Below are 17,904 nucleotides of genomic sequence, written 5' to 3' on the forward strand. Positions count from 1 at the left end.
GACCCGGACCGCTGCACCTGGCTGCCGCCGGGCTGCAAATTACAGCCCCAGCTCGGCCGCACGCCTTGGGGCCTGCACCTGCTCGCTCCATCCCGCAGGCCTAACGCGACCGCGCCTCCGGCCTCCGCTCCCGAAACCCAGAGCCCACAGGCACCTGCGGAGGCGCTTCCGTCGCCTCTGAATCCAGAGGGCTTCTTCCGACCTTCCTGACCTGGGGAGTCAATGGGCAGCCCTGAATTCACACCCACACCCCAGCGGCCAGACTGGGGTAACTTCGTCTCCAAGATGAGTGCAGTACCTACCTTGCGGGAGCCATCGTGCACCTGAAATGAGCTAACGTGCGTAAATGGCCAGGCACCCGCTGTCTGCTAGGCAAATACCAGCTGAAATCCGCTGTACCTTTTGGTCTCTCTTACCAGATCATAAAATAGTGTCTTGAGAATTTCGATGTGCAACAGATTCTTTAAAATGTAATAAGCGAGTGAACCGCACGAAGTTCCATTGTTATGGGAACACAGCACCAAAGTTTCAAGACAAAAATCACAAGAACCGCTGATGGAACCCAGGTATTTTCTAAACCTATTCGCTGCTCTATTTTGCTGGTACCTTCAAAGAAATAACATTTTCTTTTACTTGCTTTTCGACTGCTTTGTTTTCTACTTCCTTAATTTCAACTTTCCTCTGCATTAACACTTTAATAGTTTATTGAATTAAATAATTTCTTTATTTTTAGTATTTTTGGGTAATCACAGTATCAATGATTCTAGCTCTTCCCCGGATTATGGCTATAGTTGGGCCCATTAGTGTTTCATATGAAATGTTCTTTCTTAAAAATTTCCAGTCTGTAGTTTGTTTTTCCTGTTTTCTTTATTGAAAGTGTATATAGTTTACATAAAGCAAAATGCACTTTTTTAAAATTTGAGAGAGAGAGAGAGAGACAGAGAGAGTGCACGAGCAGGGGGGAGGGGCAGAGGGCGAAGGCGACTCCCCGCTGAGCAGAGAGCCCAACGCAGGTCTCTATCCCAGGACCCGGAGATCAGGACCTGAGCCACCCAGGCGCCCCAAAATGCATATTTTGAAAGCAAAGCTTATGTAACCACCACCAATTCAAAGATAGAACATTTCCAGTGCTCCAGAGAAAACAGGGGATCACTATCCTGACCTCTATCACATACATTGGTTTTACCTATTATTGTCATTTAAAAACAGCCTGTTTGGGGGCGCCCGGGTGGGGACACCTGGGTGGCAAAGTGGGTTAAGTGTCTGCCTTTGGCTCGGGGCACGATCCCGTGGTCCTGGGATCAAGCCCCTCCCACGGGCGCTCTGCTCCAGGGGGAGCCTGCTTCTCCCTCTGCTTCTCTCTCTGTGTCTCATGAATAAATAAAAATAACATCTTTAAAAAAAAATAAAAACGGCTTGTTTTACACCTTACACTCAGCATAATCTTCTTGAGAATCATCCGTACTGTTTTGTGTATCGATTGTGGTTTTTTTAGCCGCCATATAATATTTGGTTTATAAATACATGACAGTTTATTCTCCTGTTGATGGACATTTGGGTTGTTTCCAATTTGGGGACAACAATGAATAAAGCTGCTATTTATTTTTGTGTACAAGCCTTTCTGTAAATCCATGTCAGTAGGCACATGGGAGTGGAGTTGCTGGATCATGGATTATGTTTTTATAAGAACTGCCGAACAGTTTTGCACAGCGGCTGTACCATTTTATCTCCACTAGCAATGGTTGCTCCACACCCTCACAACATCGGGCACTGTCAGTCTTTTTCAGATTTTATTTTTTAATTTTTATTTGTCAGAGGGAGAGGCGGGCAGAAGGAAAAGGAGGCAGAGGGAGAGGGAGAAGCAGACTCCACGCTGAGTGGGGAGACGGTCGAGGGACTTGATCCCAGGACCGTGAGATCATGACCGGCACTGAAGGCAGGCGCCCAATGGACTGAGCCCCCAGGTGCCCCGGCACACACCTCTTTAACTGCCTTCTTGAGTTCTGGGTGTGCAATCACTCTCAATTGTTTTCTCCACTTCAAGCCAACATAATATTATGATGTCTTGAAAATAAAATCCTGGGGCGCCTGGCTGGCTCCGTCGTTAGAGCATGTGATTCTTTTTTTTTTTTTTTTTTTTAAGATTTTATTTACTTATGTGACAGAGAGACAGCCAGCGAGAGAGGGAACACAAGCAGGGGGAGTGGGAGAGGAAGAAGCAGGCTCATAGTGGAGGAGCCCGATGTGGGACTCGATCCCGAAACGCCGGGATCACGCTCTGAGCCGAAGGCGAACGCCCAACGACTGCGCTACCCAGGCGCCCCAGAGCATGTGATTCTTGATCATGGGGTCATGAGTTCAAGCCCCATCTTGGGCATAGAATTTACTTTAAAAATCAATCAATCAATCAATCAATCCTATTCGTGTTTTTGATTTTTAAATTGGGCTAAGTCTTACATCTCCTGAAGTGTTTTTACATGTATGCACAGCTTTGTCACCACCACCCAGATCCAAATTATGAACTATTCCCAGCATCTTAAAACAGTCCTTTGTCCTCCTTCCCAGTCAATCCTCCCTAAGGAAAATCACTACTAGGGGCGCCTGGGTGGCACAGCGGTTAAGCATCTGCCTTCGGCTCAGGGCGTGATCCCTGCATTATGGGATCGAGCCCCACATCAGGCTCTTCCGCTAGGAGCCTGCTTCTTCCTCTCCCACTCCCCCTGCTTGTGTTCCCTCTCTCGCTGGCTGTCTCTATCTCTGTCAAATAAATAAATAAAATCTTTAAAAAAGAAAAGAAAATCACTACTCTTACTACTCTTAGCTTCATCCCTATGATTTTGAACTTCATGTAAATGCAATCACACACTACGTACTCGTGTGTTATGACTTCTTTTATTCAGTGTTGTTATCTGTGAGTTTCATCCATGTACCTATGGTTCATTCATTTTTCATTGTTATATAATATTCCAGTATAGGAATGTACCACCTTTTATTTATTTATTATTTATCTATTTATTATTTTATTTAATATTTATTTATTATTATTTATTTATTATTCTTTCTGTTGTTGACAGACATTTAGTTTCCAGTTTGGGGCTTTTATAATAAGGCTGCTGTGATTTTTTAAAAAAAATCTTTGGGGCGCCTGGGTAGCGCAGTCGTTAGGCGTCTGCCTTCGGCTCAGGGCGTGATCCTGGCGTTCGGGGATCGAGTTCCACATCAGGCTCTTCCTCTGGGAGCCTGCTTCTTCCTCTCCCACTCCCCCTGCTTGTGTTCCCTCTCTCGCTGGCTCTCTCTCTGTCAAATAAATAAATAAAATCTTTATAAAAAATAAAAAATAATAAATAAATAAATAAATAAATAAATAAATAAATAAATAAAATAAAATAAATAAAAAAATCTTTGTAATCTCTACACCCAACATGAGCTCACACTCACAACCCAGAGCTCAAGTCACACGCTCTTCCAACTGAGCCAGTCAGGTGCCCCTTCTGTAATTTTTTTAAAACCACCATTTTATTTTTCTCAAGATCTCATGATACAGGAGTTGTGGGAGGACTTGGCCGGACAGTTCTTGGTTGGGGTGCCTTATGCAATTTCACGGAGATGTCCACTGGGGTCAAGTCTGATGGCTGAACCAGAATGGACATCAAAGATGGCTTTACTCACATGGCTGCTGGCTGATAGCTGGAAGACCAACTAGGCTATCAGCACACAGCCTCTCCATGTGGCTTGGACTCTTCATAACACGGTAGCCTCAGACAATTCAGATTTTTTTATACTTGGCAGCCCAGAGCTCCAAAAGTGAGAGACCTAGTGTACAAGGTAGAAACTACCAGGGAGAGTGTGTGTGTGTGTGTGTGTGTGTGTGTGTATCTCCGCTCATGTATATGTGTGCATATATATTATATGTATTTTTACATCAAAAAAAGAAAAGGGGGACCTGGGTGGCGGTTAAGACGGTTAAGTGTCTGCCTTTGGCTCAGGTCATGATCCCAGGGTCCTGGGATCAAGCCTCCTGTCGGCCTCCCTGTTCATCGGGGAGTCTGCTTCTCCCTCTCCCTCTGCCTGCCGCTCCCCCTGCTTGTGCTCTTTCTCTATATCAAAGAGATAAATAAGGGCACCTTGGTGGCTCAGTCGGTTAAACATCTGTCTTGGGCTCAGGTCATGATCCTGGGATCGAGCCCTGCATCAGGCTCCCTTCCTGCTTCTCCCTCTCCCTCTGCCCCTCCTCCCCGCTTGTGCTCTCTCTTTCTCAAATAAATAAAAATCTTAAAAAAGAGAGAGAGAAATAAAATAAAATCTTTAAAAAAAAAGAAAGAAAAGCCTGCTAGTATTTGGGGTTAAGTTGCATTCTCAAATAAATAAAAATCTTAAAAAAGAGAGAGAGAGAGAAATAAAATAAAATCTTAAAAAAAAAAAGAGAGAGAAAAGCCTGCTAGTATTTGGGGTTAAGTGGCGTTGAATCTGTAGATCAACATGGAAGGAACTGACTTCTTAACGATACTGTCTTCCAACCCATAAATATCTCTCTCCATTTATGAGAATAAGGATACTTAATTTAATTTCTGTCAACAATGTTTTGTAGTAAATTTAGTACATCTTTTGCTGGGGCGCCTGGGTGGCTCAGTTGCTTAAGCGTCTGCCTGCAGCTCAGGTCATGATCCTGGACTTCCCAGGATCGAGTCCCGCATGGGGCTCCCTGATCAGCAAGGAGGCTGCTTCTCCCTCTGCCCTTCACCCTGCTCGCGTTCTTGCTCGCTCACTCTCTCTCAAATAAATAAAATCTTTTTAAAAAATGCATCTTTCGCTAAATTTATTCCTAAATATTTTGATACTATTATAAATGGTTTTTGAAAGTTTCATTCTCCAACCGTTTGTTGCTAATATATAGAAAACAACTGGTTTCTGGTATACTGACTTTGTATCCACTGACTTTGCTAAATTCACGTATTTGTCCTAATAATTTTGATTTCCTCTTAGATCGGAGAAATTGTTTAATTCCCAAGCAAAATTTTAGAAAACCACTCTGTGGTTGATTTCTATTTATATTGGGCTATAATTAAAGTTTCTTTTTTTTTTTTTAATGATTTTTTTTATTATATTATGTTAGTCACCATACAGTACATCCCCAGTTTCCGATGTAAGGCTCGATGATTCATCAGTTGTGTATAACACCCAGTGCACCATGCAATACGTGCCCTCCTTACTACCCATCACCGGTCTATCCCATTCCCCCACCCCCCTCCCCTCTGAAGTCCTCAGTTTGTTTCTCATAGTCCATAGTCTCTCATGTTTCATTCCCCCTTCTGATTACCCCCCCTTTCTTTATCCCTCTCTTCCCCCACCGATCATCCTAGTTCTTATGTTCCATAGATGAGAGAAATCATATGATAGTTGTCTTTCTCTGCTTGACTTATTTCACTTAGCATTATCTCCTCCAGTGCTGTCCATGTTGTAGCAAATGTTGAGAACTCGTTCTTTCTGATAGCTGAGTAATATTCCATTGTATATATGGACCACAACTTCTTAATCCAGTCATCTGTTGAAGGGCATCTCGGCTCCTTCCACAATTTAGCTATTGTGGACATTGCTGCTATGAACATTGGGGTGCATATGGCCCTTCTCTTCACTACGTCTGTATCTTTGGGGTAAATACCCAGTAGTGCAATGGCTGGGTCATAGTATAATTAAAGTTTCTGAATTGTAGAATCTCCTGGGTTTTTTAAAATTTATCATCATTTTCTTTACGGCCAGGTACATAATTGATTTCTATGGACATAAAGAGTATATGTTCTCTGTAGATTAGAAAGTGCTCTTTGTGTTAAATTAAGCTTACGAACTGTATAATTCAATTCCTCCATGATTTGCTTTGTTTGCCAAATTAAATGAAATTCCGTTGAATTGTAAAAATGAATATTATTTATTCATTTATGGGTGTTTGGTGAGTAAACATCTATGATTCATAGGTTGTCTTTACAGATTATATATTAATTTTACTTACAAGTATGAAAAATGTATATTATGTTACGTTATACATACACATACAGTATTATGTGTTTTTATTAAATAGCCTTTTTGCACTTTTTAATGTATCTGGTCTTAATTTAAATTTTATCTGATGACAATATCTCATTCTTGCTTTCTTTTTGTTTGTATTTTTAAAAAAGATTTTATTTATTTGAGGAAAAGAGTACAAGCAGGGGAGACTCCCCACTACTCAGTGATTGAGGTGGGGCTCGATCCCAGGATCCTGAGATCAGGACCTGAGCCAAAGGCAGGTGCTTAACCAACTGAGCCACCCAGGTACCTCTTCTTTTTTTTTTCTTTTTAAGATTTTATTTATTTATTCGACAGAGATAGAGACAGCCAGCGAGAGAGGGAACACAAGCAGGGAGAGTGGGAGAGGAAGAAGCAGGCTCATAGCAGAGGAGCCTGATGTGGGGCTCGATCCCAGAACGCCGGGATCACGCCCTGAGCCGAAGGCAGACGCCCAACCGCCGTGCCACCCAGGCGCCCCCAGGTACCTCTTCTTATTTGTATTTTTATGATCTGTATCTGTCCATGCCTTCGTTTTCAAAGAGAGACAGAATAAGCAGGGCGCGAGCAGCAGAGGGAGAGGGAGAAGCAGGCTCTCCACCGAGCAGGGAGCCGATGCGAGGCTCCATCCCAGGACCTTGGGATCATGACCTGAGCCAAAGGCAGAAGCTTAACTGACTGAGCCACCCAGGCCCCCCTTTTTAGCACTTTTAAATGCAAATCATTAACAGGTGGGTTTGTAACAACTCAATCTGTTGTTTTGGGTTTTTTTAAATAGGAGAATTGGACTCATTTACACTTACTAAGCTGGAATCTTTGTGCCTTATTCTATCCATTAATTTACATTGGTTTTAAACCTTATCTTACCTTGTGTTGATTCTTTTTCTTTGTATTGACTTGGAAAAGTTTATTTTCTTTCCCTGTTTGCCTCTTCTTAATTTGACAGTTATAATGTTCGTCTGCATAATGCTGGTGTTTCCCTCCCTTAGGTAGTAATTATGATGAAACCTGCCTTCCTCTAGTAATATTTCAAAATTTATCAATGAACATAGCTCCCAAAACATTTTACCCACTCACACCCCCACCTCTCCACCTAGGTTAAGAGTTTAGGGGCACCTGGCTGGCTCAGTCCGTAGAGCATGGAACTTTTTTTTTTTTTAAGATATATTTATTTATTTACTTGACGGAGAGAGACAGCCCGCGAGAGAGGGAGGGAACACAAGCAGGGGGAGTGGGAGAGGAAGAAGCAGGCTCCTAGCAGAGGAGCCTGATGTGGGGCTCGATCCCAGAACGCCAGGATCACGCCCTGAGCCGAAGGCAGACGCTTAACCGCTGTGCCACCCAGGCACCCCGAGCATGGAACTCTTGATCTCTTGAGGTAATGAGTTTGAGCCCCACGTTGGGTATAGGGATTACTTAAGCAAATAAATAAATCTTAAAAAGTTTAGAAATTGCAATTTTACTTCCTCATTTTCCCATCGACTCTCATGCTCAACTCCCCTTACGTGCATTATCTATGTGAAAAATCCTTACCTAACAGTTACACCATGTATCCCTTATCTCTTTAATATCATAACCACAGCATCAGCGCCAAGAGTTGCTACCGAGCCTGGCACTCAGAATGTTTGTTGGATGAATAAATTATCCACTGAAGAAATAATAATAGTAAATTTTTAAAGGAAAAAAATAAAGAAAAATAGAAGTCAAAAAAGGGGAGAAAGATACTGATATTCATTACAAAATTAATTATTCACAAGTACTGTACTCTTCATCTGCCCAATATTGAGATCTCTTTTCTAATATAATTATCAATTGATTAGAGAGCTTTGAGTATTTTCCTCAGCTAACATCCATGGGCAATATATCGAGCCCTTAAGTATCTAAGATTGTCTTTCTTGTGTCCCAAAAGATGAATGACATTTAGTCCTGGTATAGGATTCTTGGCTCTGAGCTGCAGTTTCCCTTCCGTTTGTAGATATTACTTCCCGTTTCCAGTGCAGCAAATGAGACTTCTCATGCTAGTTTTAGTTGCTTTCCTTTTTTTTTTTTTTAGAGAGAGAGAGAAAGAAAGAGAGCATGAGAGTAGAGTAGGGCAGAGGGAAAGGCAGACTCCCAGAAGTAGACTCCCAGCTAACCAGGGAGCCCAATGCGGGGCTCAATCCCAGGACCCCGAGATCATGACCTGAGCCAAAGTCAGACATTCAACTGACTGAACCACCCAGGTGCCCCCAGGAGAGAGAATCTTAAGCAGGCCCCACACCCAGCTTGGAGCCTGACCCAGGGCTTGATGTCAGGACCCTGAGACCACGACCCTGAGATCATGATCTGAGCCCAAATCAAGAGTCCGGTGCTTAACAAACTGAGCGACCCAGGCGCCCCTGCTTTCCTTTTTAAAAATAGCCTCTTCCTTCAGTGTGAAAACTTGTACGCTTCTCCTGTTACCCATGAACTTCAGGAATTTTGCCAGGATGTGTGTATGTGTGTGTCTTTTTTATTATTATTATTATTATTATTATTATTATTATTATCTGGGTGTCAATAAGATAAACAAAAACAAAGTTTATCAAGCCTGATAAAGAAAAAAAAAGAAAACAAAGCACACATTTATACATTAGAAATGTACAACCACAGAAACAACTGAACGACGTATCACAGGATCTTATATGTTCTCTTAAGCTCTTTTTTTTTTTTTTTTTTTTTTTTTTAAAGAAAGCTCAGGGACCAATGCGGGGCTTGAACTCACGAGCTGGAGATCGAGTCACATGCTCCACCCACTAAGCCAGCCAGGACCCTTCTTAGGCTTTTAACTGGAAAGTATTTTCATCATCTCTGGCTATTGAACCCTTTAGTAGCATCTGTGAGGTTGTGTAGGCTTTGTTAAGACTTGCTAAATTATAGGGGCGCCTGGGTGGCACAGCGGTTAGGCGTCTGCCTTCGGCTCAGGGCGTGATCCCGGCGTTGTGGGATCGAGCCCCACATCAGGCTCCTCCGCTATGAGCCTGCTTCTTCCTCTCCCACTCTCCCTGCTTGTGTTCCCTCTCTTGCTGGCTGTCTCTCTCTCTCTGCCGAATAAATAAAATCTTAAAAAAAAAAAAAAGACTTGCTAAATTATAACTTTTATTATTGGTTGTTTCCTGAACTAAAGCGTCATATGTAGACAATGGGAAACCTAGCCACTCCTATAGCCAATCTAACATGAGCAACTTTCCCTACCAGAAATGACACTGGGGCGCCTGGCGGGCTCAGTCGGTAGAGCACGTGACTCTTGATCTCAGCTTCGTGAGTTCAAGCCCCACATTGGGCATAGCACTTACTTAAAATAAGAACAGAATATGGAACGCCTGGGTGACTCAGTGGGTTAAGCATCTGCCTTTGGGCAGGACTCTGGGATCGGGTCCTGCACTGGGCTCCTTATTCAGCGGGGAGCCTGCTTCTCCCTCTGCCTCTGCCCCTGCTCATTCTCTCTCTCTGTCTCTCAAATAAATAAATAAAACCTTTTAAAAAAACAGAACAGAGGGGCGCCTGGGTGGCACAGCGGTTAAGCCTCTGCCTTCGGCTCAGGGCGTGATCCTGGCGATCTGGGATCGAGCCCCACATCAGGCTCTTCTGCTATGAGCCTGCTTCTTCCTCTCCCACTCCCCCTGCTTGTGTTCCCTCTCTCGCTGGCTGTCTCTATCTCTGTCGAATAAATAAATAAAATCTTAAAAAAAAAAAAAAACAGAACAGAAATGACCTTAAAGTTCTTCCTGGATTCAAATTCATAGAAACAGAAAGTAGAATAGAGGTTACCAGGGGCTGGGGGGGCAGGGAAGATGGGGTCTTACTGTGTAATGGGGACAGAGTATCGCTCTGGACGATGGGAAACTTCTGGTCATGGACGGTGGAGACGGTTGTGCAACATTGTACTTCTGCCACTGAATTAGGCCCTTGAAAAGAGTTAAAATGGTAAATCTTAGGCATATTTTACCGCAATGAAAAAATGCTTCTTAGATTTTTTAAAGCACAAGTAAAACTATAAAGCGAGGAGCTCAGAATTTTCCCATGGTGGATACAAAATATGAGAGCAGATTCACAATACAAGAACACATCTGTGAAAATCAGAAGTGGGCATTTTTGTGCCTAGAGTCGTCCAATTCATCGAGTCAGAAGGCAGAATGGTGGTTGCTAGGAAATGAGTTTAATGAGGACAGAGTTTCCGCTGGGGGAGATGGAAGGAGTTCTGGAGACGGATGGTGCTGATGCTTTCACAACCACGTCACTTAATGCCACTGAACTGGACACCCCAAAATGGCTAAAACCATAAAAATTTATGTTTGTGTATATATATATATATATTTTTTTTAAAGCTTTTATTTATTTATTTGATAGAGAGAGAGGCAGCCAGCAAGAGAGGGAACAGAAGCAGGGGGGAGTGGGAGAGGAAGAAGCAGGCTCCCAGCAGAGGAGCCTGATGTGGGACTCGATCCCAGGACTCTGGGATCACGGCCTGGGCCGAAGGCAGACGCCTAACGACTGAGCCACCCAGGCGCCCCTGTGTTTGTATATTTTACCATGACTTTTAAAAGTTGTTTTAAGTGGGCATTTTTGGTTCTAGCTCAGGCCCTCTCAAACATGATGAAGTCTCTGGTGACTCAGGATGCGGACAAACAGATCCTGTATGTTATGTGCTCACAGAAGGAGAGCACATACAACACTCAGCTCCAAGGGGAAAACACAAATAACCCGGGCAAATATGTACAGGATTTAAAAAAAAAAAAAATCTGGAGGTGCCCGGGTGGCTCAGTTAAGCTTCTGCCTTCGACTCAGCTCATTGATCTTGGGGTCCGGGGATCAAGTCCCGCATCGGGCTCCCTCTCTCTCTTTCTCTCTCAAATAAATAAATAAAAATCTTTAAAAAATAAAAATAGTAAAAATAAATAAACGGAATCTGAAAATAGTATAGTGTATTTCATTTGCTTTTTTCTGAAGCATACGTTCCCATGATTTGGGACAGAATTGCTAGAAGCATATGGAAGACATAGTATATAGAAGAGAGTAAATAACGGTGCCCTTGTATGCAAACGTATTTTTCAGGGATGCTTTGTCTCTGCTTGAGCTTCCCCTGTAGTACCCGGTACTGCTCCCCAGCCCACAGAAGTGTGGGTCCTTTAGCTCCTGGGAGTGTGCAGAACCCACATTGGCCACCAGGGAGCAGGAGTCCCTGTGCGGTACAGATCGGACGGGAGCGGCCACAAGAACGCTCCTGAGGGCACCATTTTGTACCCTGAGGCTTCAGAGGCCCGCAGACACTCCAGCTACCCTCAAGTGGGAGATGCGTTTGGCAGAGATTAGCGTGGACTGACCATGCTGTCCTCTCTGAACCTCTAGGAGGAGCACCCAGATTTCTCAGCTCGTGGTACAGACCTGATTTCTTCCTCTGCTGACACTTACCTCAATACCTATAACCCCCCCACCAACGTGGAACCTGGAAGTATTTTCAGCACTTCGGAGACAGTCTTTGAGGGGCTAGTCCGCTGTCTTCGCGGCGCTGACCTCGCTGAAATAAATCCCTTTCTTGTTTCACCCACACCTGACTCTCTGCTTTTGGATTTTGTCAGCAGCGAGCGGCGGAGTCCGGTCTGTTTGGGACCCCCTGCGCCCCGGCTACCCTGAGAGGCACTTTGCCCAGCTTGTCTAATCTTGTCTAATAATCCTCACAACGAGGCAAGCACTACTATTGTCCACGTTTTTCTGACGAGAAACTGAGTGTGAAGGCAAGCAGCCCACGACTGGCAGGTGTAGCTCACTCCACAGGGAAGGGCAACGGCCTTGGTTGCCCTGAACTTCTTCCCACATCCCTTGCCCTTCCTGCAGTCCCAGCTATGGCAAAAGGCTCCCAAAGGAACTCTCTGCTTCCCCCGCCCCCTCCTGATTTACCCCCTCACTATAGCAAGAGTGATTTTTAAAACTCTTTATTGTTATGCTAATGAATGTACATAATGTATGTGTACTGTTCGGATAATAATAATAAAAAGAATGTCCAACTAGCTTAAGGAATGGAGCCGTATCAGTTTCCCTGCTGTTCTCTCACATCCCCCTCCTGGCCCCCTAAGAGGTAACTACCCTCCCAACTTTGGTGCTGATTCGTTTTTTAAATCTCTACACCCAACGTGGGGCTCAAACTCGCTAATCTTTATCACACATACGTGTATATCTAAATAATATTATATTTAGTCTTGGGGCGCCTGGGTGACTCAATCAGTTAAGGGTCGGACTCATGATTTCGGCTCAGGTCATGATCTCGGGGTCGTGAGATCGAGCCAGCAAGGAGCCTGTTTAACCCCCTCTCCCTTTGCTCCTCTCCCTGCTCACATGAGCTCTCTCTAAAAAAAAAAAAAATTAAAAATATATGTGATGTTTAGTCTTGTCTCATTTTGAAGTCTGTAGAAATGAAATGACATGGTGCGCATTCTTCTGTGACTATTCTTTCACGATTCTTCCATGTGATGTGTATAGTTAGAACTGATGTGTTCCTTGTTGTATGGTATTCCATTGTACGAACATTCCACAATGTCCATTTCTTTTTTCTTTTTTTTTTGATTTTAGTTATTTGAGAGACAGAGAGACTGAGAGACTGAGAGAGAAAGAGAGCACAAGTAGGGCAGAAGGAGAGGAACAAGCAGACTCCCAGCTGAGCAGGGAGCCCAACATGGGGCTTGATCCCAGGACTCTGGGATCATGACCTGAGCCAAAGGCAGATGCTTAACCGACTGAGCCACCCAGGCGCCCGATATAAACATTCTTGTTCATATCTCCTTATGCATGTGCACAAAGCCTTCTCTAGGATATAAAGCGTTTACAAATCTCTTCACACAATTTAATTATGAGCACATGTCAAGGTTTTATTATGGTCTTACTGTAATAAGAAAGACTCCTGACAAACCAAGTCAAAGATCTCTCTCTCAGTAGAAACACCTAAAGGGAGAAAAATGACTAGGTAATATAAAGGAAAAAAGTGTTCTGTGTTTCTCCTTTACTCTCACTACTTGAGTGCTTCTGACACCAGATGGGGTGGGGGTTCCCATACCAAGAAATTCCCTGACACCAGCTGGGTGTCCTACAATTTAACTCAATTCTGATACCATCTACTGGGGTTATCCCATAGGTTAAGAGCTTAGCCCACAACAGGGCCCCTGGGTGGCTCAGTCGGTTAAGCGTCTGCCTTCGGCTCAGGTCATGATTCCAGGCTCCTGGGATTGAACCCCGCATCGGGCTCCCTGCTCCACAGGGAGCCTCCCATTCCCTCTGCCTGCCGCTCCCCCTGCTTGTGCTCTCCCTAATAAATAAATCTTAAAAAGAAAAAAAAAAAAGCTCAGCCACAAGACAGTCCGCTTCCCACCCCCATGTGAGATGCCAACTGCAAGTTGCCTGTACTGATCCACTGGCTATAAATCAGAAGTTCCCACTAGCCCCTCCTGGGGTTTGATTAACTTCTTAGGTCAGCTCTCAGAACTCAGAAAAACAGTATACTTAAAAAAAACCACAAAAAACAATATATTTACTAGATTACCAGTTCATTACAAAGGATTATAACTCAGGAATAGCCAAATGGTAGAGATGCATTGGGCAAGGTAGGTAAAGGTGCAGAACTTCTGAGACCCCCCCTGGGCACACCACTCTCCCACCTCTGAGTGTTCACCAACCAGGTGGTCTCCAAACCCCATGACTTTAGGGATTTTTTTTTTTAAGATTTTATTTATTTATATGACAGAGATAGAGACAGCCCGCGGAAGAGGGAACACAAGCAGGGGGAGTGGGAGAGGAAGAAGCAGGCTCCTAGCAGAGGAGCCTGATGTGGGGCTCGATCCCTGAACGCCGGGATCACGCCCTGAGCCGAAGGCAGACGCTTAACTGCTGTGCCACCCAGGCGCTCCGACTTTAGGGATTTTTATAGAGGCTTCATTACATAGGTATGATCGATGAAGTCATTGGCCATTAATGATTAATTCAACCTCCAGTCTCTCTCCCCTCCCCTGGGATGGGGAAGTAGGGCTAAAATTTGCAACCTTCCAACATGGTTGGTTTCCATGCAATCAGCCCCCCAATTTAGGGGTTTTCCAAAAGTCACCTTGATGTGGGAAACAAAGGCAGAAGAAAAATTATTAAATTATCAAATTTCCTTACTACCTAGAGCCCACTGACAAGTCCTTGAAGCAAGCAGAGTGACGTTCCTCTAGGAACTCAACCTCCTCAATGTTACTAGGCAATCCTGGCCCCTGAACGCCCGCCCCCCGCCCCCCGGATCCTGTAAGTCTACTTTAACATATAAACTTCCTTTAGAAACTTCCTTTATCTCTAACCACCCCCCAAGATACGTGTTGGCAATCATCCCTCAAGCATATGGCCCACCGATATGCATCTGAAGGGTCTCCCGACTAAGGTTTTATTAGACGTTAATAAATGCCCTTTTCCCAACAATACCTAGCCCCTTCAAGGTCCTTGGAAACCTTGCTTCCAAAATTCCTTAGAGACTTATGCTATCCCTAATCCCCCCCCAACTTGAAAGTATATAATGGGCCACTCCTCATGACCCCGGTGCACCTCTTTCTGCCCACGGGTCCTGTCCCCGTGCTTTAATAAAACCACCTTTTTGCACCAAAGACGTCTCAAGAATTCTTTCTTGGCTGTTGGCTTCGAACCCTAATGTTCTTTCCTACCTGAATCTCATTAACATCTTTATCACTCTGACCACTTAGAAAATTCCAAGGGTTTTAGGAAAGTTGTGATAGGAATGGGGACTAAGGCCAATTTCTGTGATAGATCACATCATAGTAATCATCATTAGATTGTATACAAAAGAAATGTCTCATTAAAGATCTTTAAACTCTTGGGGGCACCTGGCTGGCTCAATCATAGAACATGTGACTCTTGATCTCAAGGTTGTGAGTTCAAGTCCCACGTTGGGCATGGAGCCTACTTTTAAATCAATCAATAATCTTTAGACCCCTGACTGATAGCTGACAGTCAACTTTAGTAGATGGGTAGTTTCTCAGAAGAAATTGTAATTTTATTATAATCTATCATAAAATTGCTTATTTTATCAGCAATGCTACTGGCATCCCAGAGGGGGCGGTGAATTAACATCACCCCACATACCAGGTTTAAGACAATTTTTCTTCTCTAATAATTTAAGTGTTAAATAACAAAAATTCAACCCAGTAAATTTTAAAGATCTAATTGGCTTTATCAATCGATTCTGGAATCTGGCAGCATCCCATCTAGCAAGCGGAGGGCAGCTCCCAGGAGCTATACAAAATGGAAGAGACCATTGGCCAAAGAAAAGAAAGGATTATTTCAGGCAGGTTCTCCTTCCCTTGGCAAGAAAGGCAGGGATCTCATTATGTGGATTACCTTCATCTTCCTTTCCTGGGGTGGGTGGGGGTGGAAAGATTGACATGTGACAAGATTACCTCATTGGTGCTGACCTGAAAATTCCTAATTTCTAGCTAAGACTACATTTCTGGAGGAGGTTGAGACTGTAGTTGGGTTGGGTATTAAACCCCAGTTTGGTGACATGGCCTGGCATTACCGTCCCCATTTGGGACCCTTGGTTTTCTTTTTAACAGAAGTGGAGTTGCCAGATGTAGGAAATGCACGTGTGTTATTTTATTTTCCAAAGGGGTTGTAACAATTTATGCCCTCACCGCAGTGGGTGAGAGTTCCTGTTGCCCAACAATGGATATTGTCTGACTTTTTATTTTCTGTCCATTTGGAGGCTGTCACATGGTATCTCGTCATGGTTTGAACTGGTGTATTGCTGATTATCAATCTGATTGAGCGACTTTTTGTGTTTATTCCAGCCTATTTCCTCTTTTCGGTCATTTACACCTAGATCTGGGCCATCCATTATGGAAGCCGCTGGTCACATTGTTACTGGATTTCTTTTCCTTCAGTGCCCAAGGTTCTTGGTCACGCCTCTTTGAAGAATGAAGAGGTAGCCCAGGCGAAGAGTGGTGGGCAACAAAGCCAAGTTGATTGAGCAATAGTACAAAGTTCCTGAACAGGGAGGGGACCCAAGAGGGTTGCCAAGGGAGTTTCTGTGTCTAGGGGGTTTTATGGGCTTGTTGGCAGGCTATTTTAATCCGATTAACCCTCCCTGCTCCTGTCATCCAATCAGGTTGTCACGTGGGAAAGGGTGGAGGGCTCCTTTCAGGGTGGTGTAAAATCCTTTTAAGGGTAGTTTCCTCGTAGGGCGGGGGACACCTTTGTCCCTGCCTGCCTTTCTTCTAACTCTCCTTCGATATGTGACCACAATTAAAACTAGATCGCCTGCCCCCCGCAGCTCCTGGTGGTTCAGTTGGTTAACTGTCTGCCTTTGGCTCAAGTCACGATCCGGGGTCCTGGGATTGAGCACCCAGTCTGGCTCCCTGCTCAGCGGGGATCCTGCTTCCTCCCTCTCCCTCTGTCCCTCCCCCAGCTGGTGCTCTGTCAAATAGATGAAAAAAAAATTTTTTTAATCTTTAAAATATGATTTAAAAATAAATGAGTAATAAGAGACTCTTAACTATAGAGAACAAACTGAGGGTTGCTGGCAGGGAGGTGGGTGGGGGAATGGACTAAATGGGTGATGGGTATTAAAGAGGGCACTTGTTGGGATGAACAGTGGGTGTTTATTTAAGTGATGAATCACTAAATTCTACTCCTGAAACCAATACTACGCTGTATGTTAACTAACTTGAATTTAAATAAATTTTTTAAAGGGGTGCCTGCCCTTCCCTCCTGCTCCCGCACGCTCTCTCCCTCTCTCTTAAATAAATAAAAATTAAAAAAATAAAAATAAATTGATGGGGCGCCTGACTCTTGGGGTGTCTGACTCTTGGTTTCCACTGGAGTCATGGCCTCAGGGTCTTGAGATCAAGCCCCACGTAGGGCTCTGAGCTTAGAGAGGAGTCTACTTAAGATTCTGTCTCACTCTGCCCCCCACCCCCCTCACAGATGTTCTTTAAATAAATTAATTAAATCTTCAGTTAAAAAAAAAAGAAAATGGGCACCTGGGTGGCTCAGTAGGTTAAGTGTCTCCCTTCAGCTCAGCTCATGACCTGATTGCAGCTCAGGTCACGATCTCAGGATTGTGGAATCTAACCCTGTGTCAGGCTCCCTGCTCAGTGGGGAATCTGCTTCTCCTTCTGCCCCTCCCCCATCTTGAGCACACGCACGCGAGCCCTCTCTCTCAAATAAATAAAATCTTAAAATAAAATAAAGTGTTGGAAATATTTGGCTAGGGGCACCTGGGTGGCTCAGTCGTTAAGTGTCTGCCTTCGGCTCAGGGCGTTATCCCAGCGTCCTGGGATCGAGCCCCGCATCAGGCTCCTCTGCTGGGAGCTTGCTTCTTCCTCTCCCACTCTCCCTGCTTGTGTTCCCTCTCTCACTGGCTGTCTCTCTCTCAAATAAACAAATAAAATCTTAAAAAAATATATTTGGCTAGTGCTTATCCATTTTAATAAAAACTCTATCCAAGTTGTCCCAATCCCTAAAGATTTCCCAGGAAAAACAGTATTTAAGCACCCACTGATTTTATTTTTAAAATATTTTACTTTTTTTTTTTGAGAGAGAGAGAGAGCATGAGTTGGGGGGTGGCAGAGGGAACCGGAGAAGCAGACTCCCCGCTCAGCAGGGAGCCCAATGCAGGACTCGAACTCAGAGCCCTGAGATCATGACCTGAGCTGAAAGCAGCTGCTTAACTGGCTGAGCCACCCAGGTGCCCCACCCAATGATTTTGGAGTCCCATCTGCAAATATGTCATCCATATTTAGATGGGCAGATTGATTTAATTAATTCTGATTCACCAATATCTTATGGATTACATTTGTGGTATTATAAGAAATT

At 44.1% G+C, this 17,904-nt stretch overlaps 2 long non-coding RNA genes across 2 annotated transcripts in view; one reads left to right on the top strand and one right to left on the bottom strand.

Annotated features, from left to right (window-relative positions):
* The window catches only part of LOC125283800 (uncharacterized), a 23,855-nt gene continuing 5,951 nt past the window's right edge, over positions 1 to 17,904 (top strand). Inside the window, exons 1-2 of the long non-coding RNA XR_007191806.2 lie at positions 1 to 566; positions 6,358 to 6,523. This is a non-coding gene — a long non-coding RNA (uncharacterized LOC125283800). The remainder of the gene's footprint in view (positions 567 to 6,357; positions 6,524 to 17,904) is intronic.
* The window catches only part of LOC113271256 (uncharacterized), an 18,690-nt gene continuing 10,652 nt past the window's right edge, over positions 9,867 to 17,904 (bottom strand). The window contains exon 4 of the long non-coding RNA XR_008959016.1: positions 9,867 to 9,965. This is a non-coding gene — a long non-coding RNA (uncharacterized LOC113271256). The remainder of the gene's footprint in view (positions 9,966 to 17,904) is intronic.

The sequence above is a fragment of the Ursus arctos genome, unplaced genomic scaffold (assembly GCF_023065955.2).
Source record: "Ursus arctos isolate Adak ecotype North America unplaced genomic scaffold, UrsArc2.0 scaffold_14, whole genome shotgun sequence".
In the NCBI taxonomy this organism is placed as follows: domain Eukaryota; kingdom Metazoa; phylum Chordata; class Mammalia; order Carnivora; family Ursidae; genus Ursus; species Ursus arctos.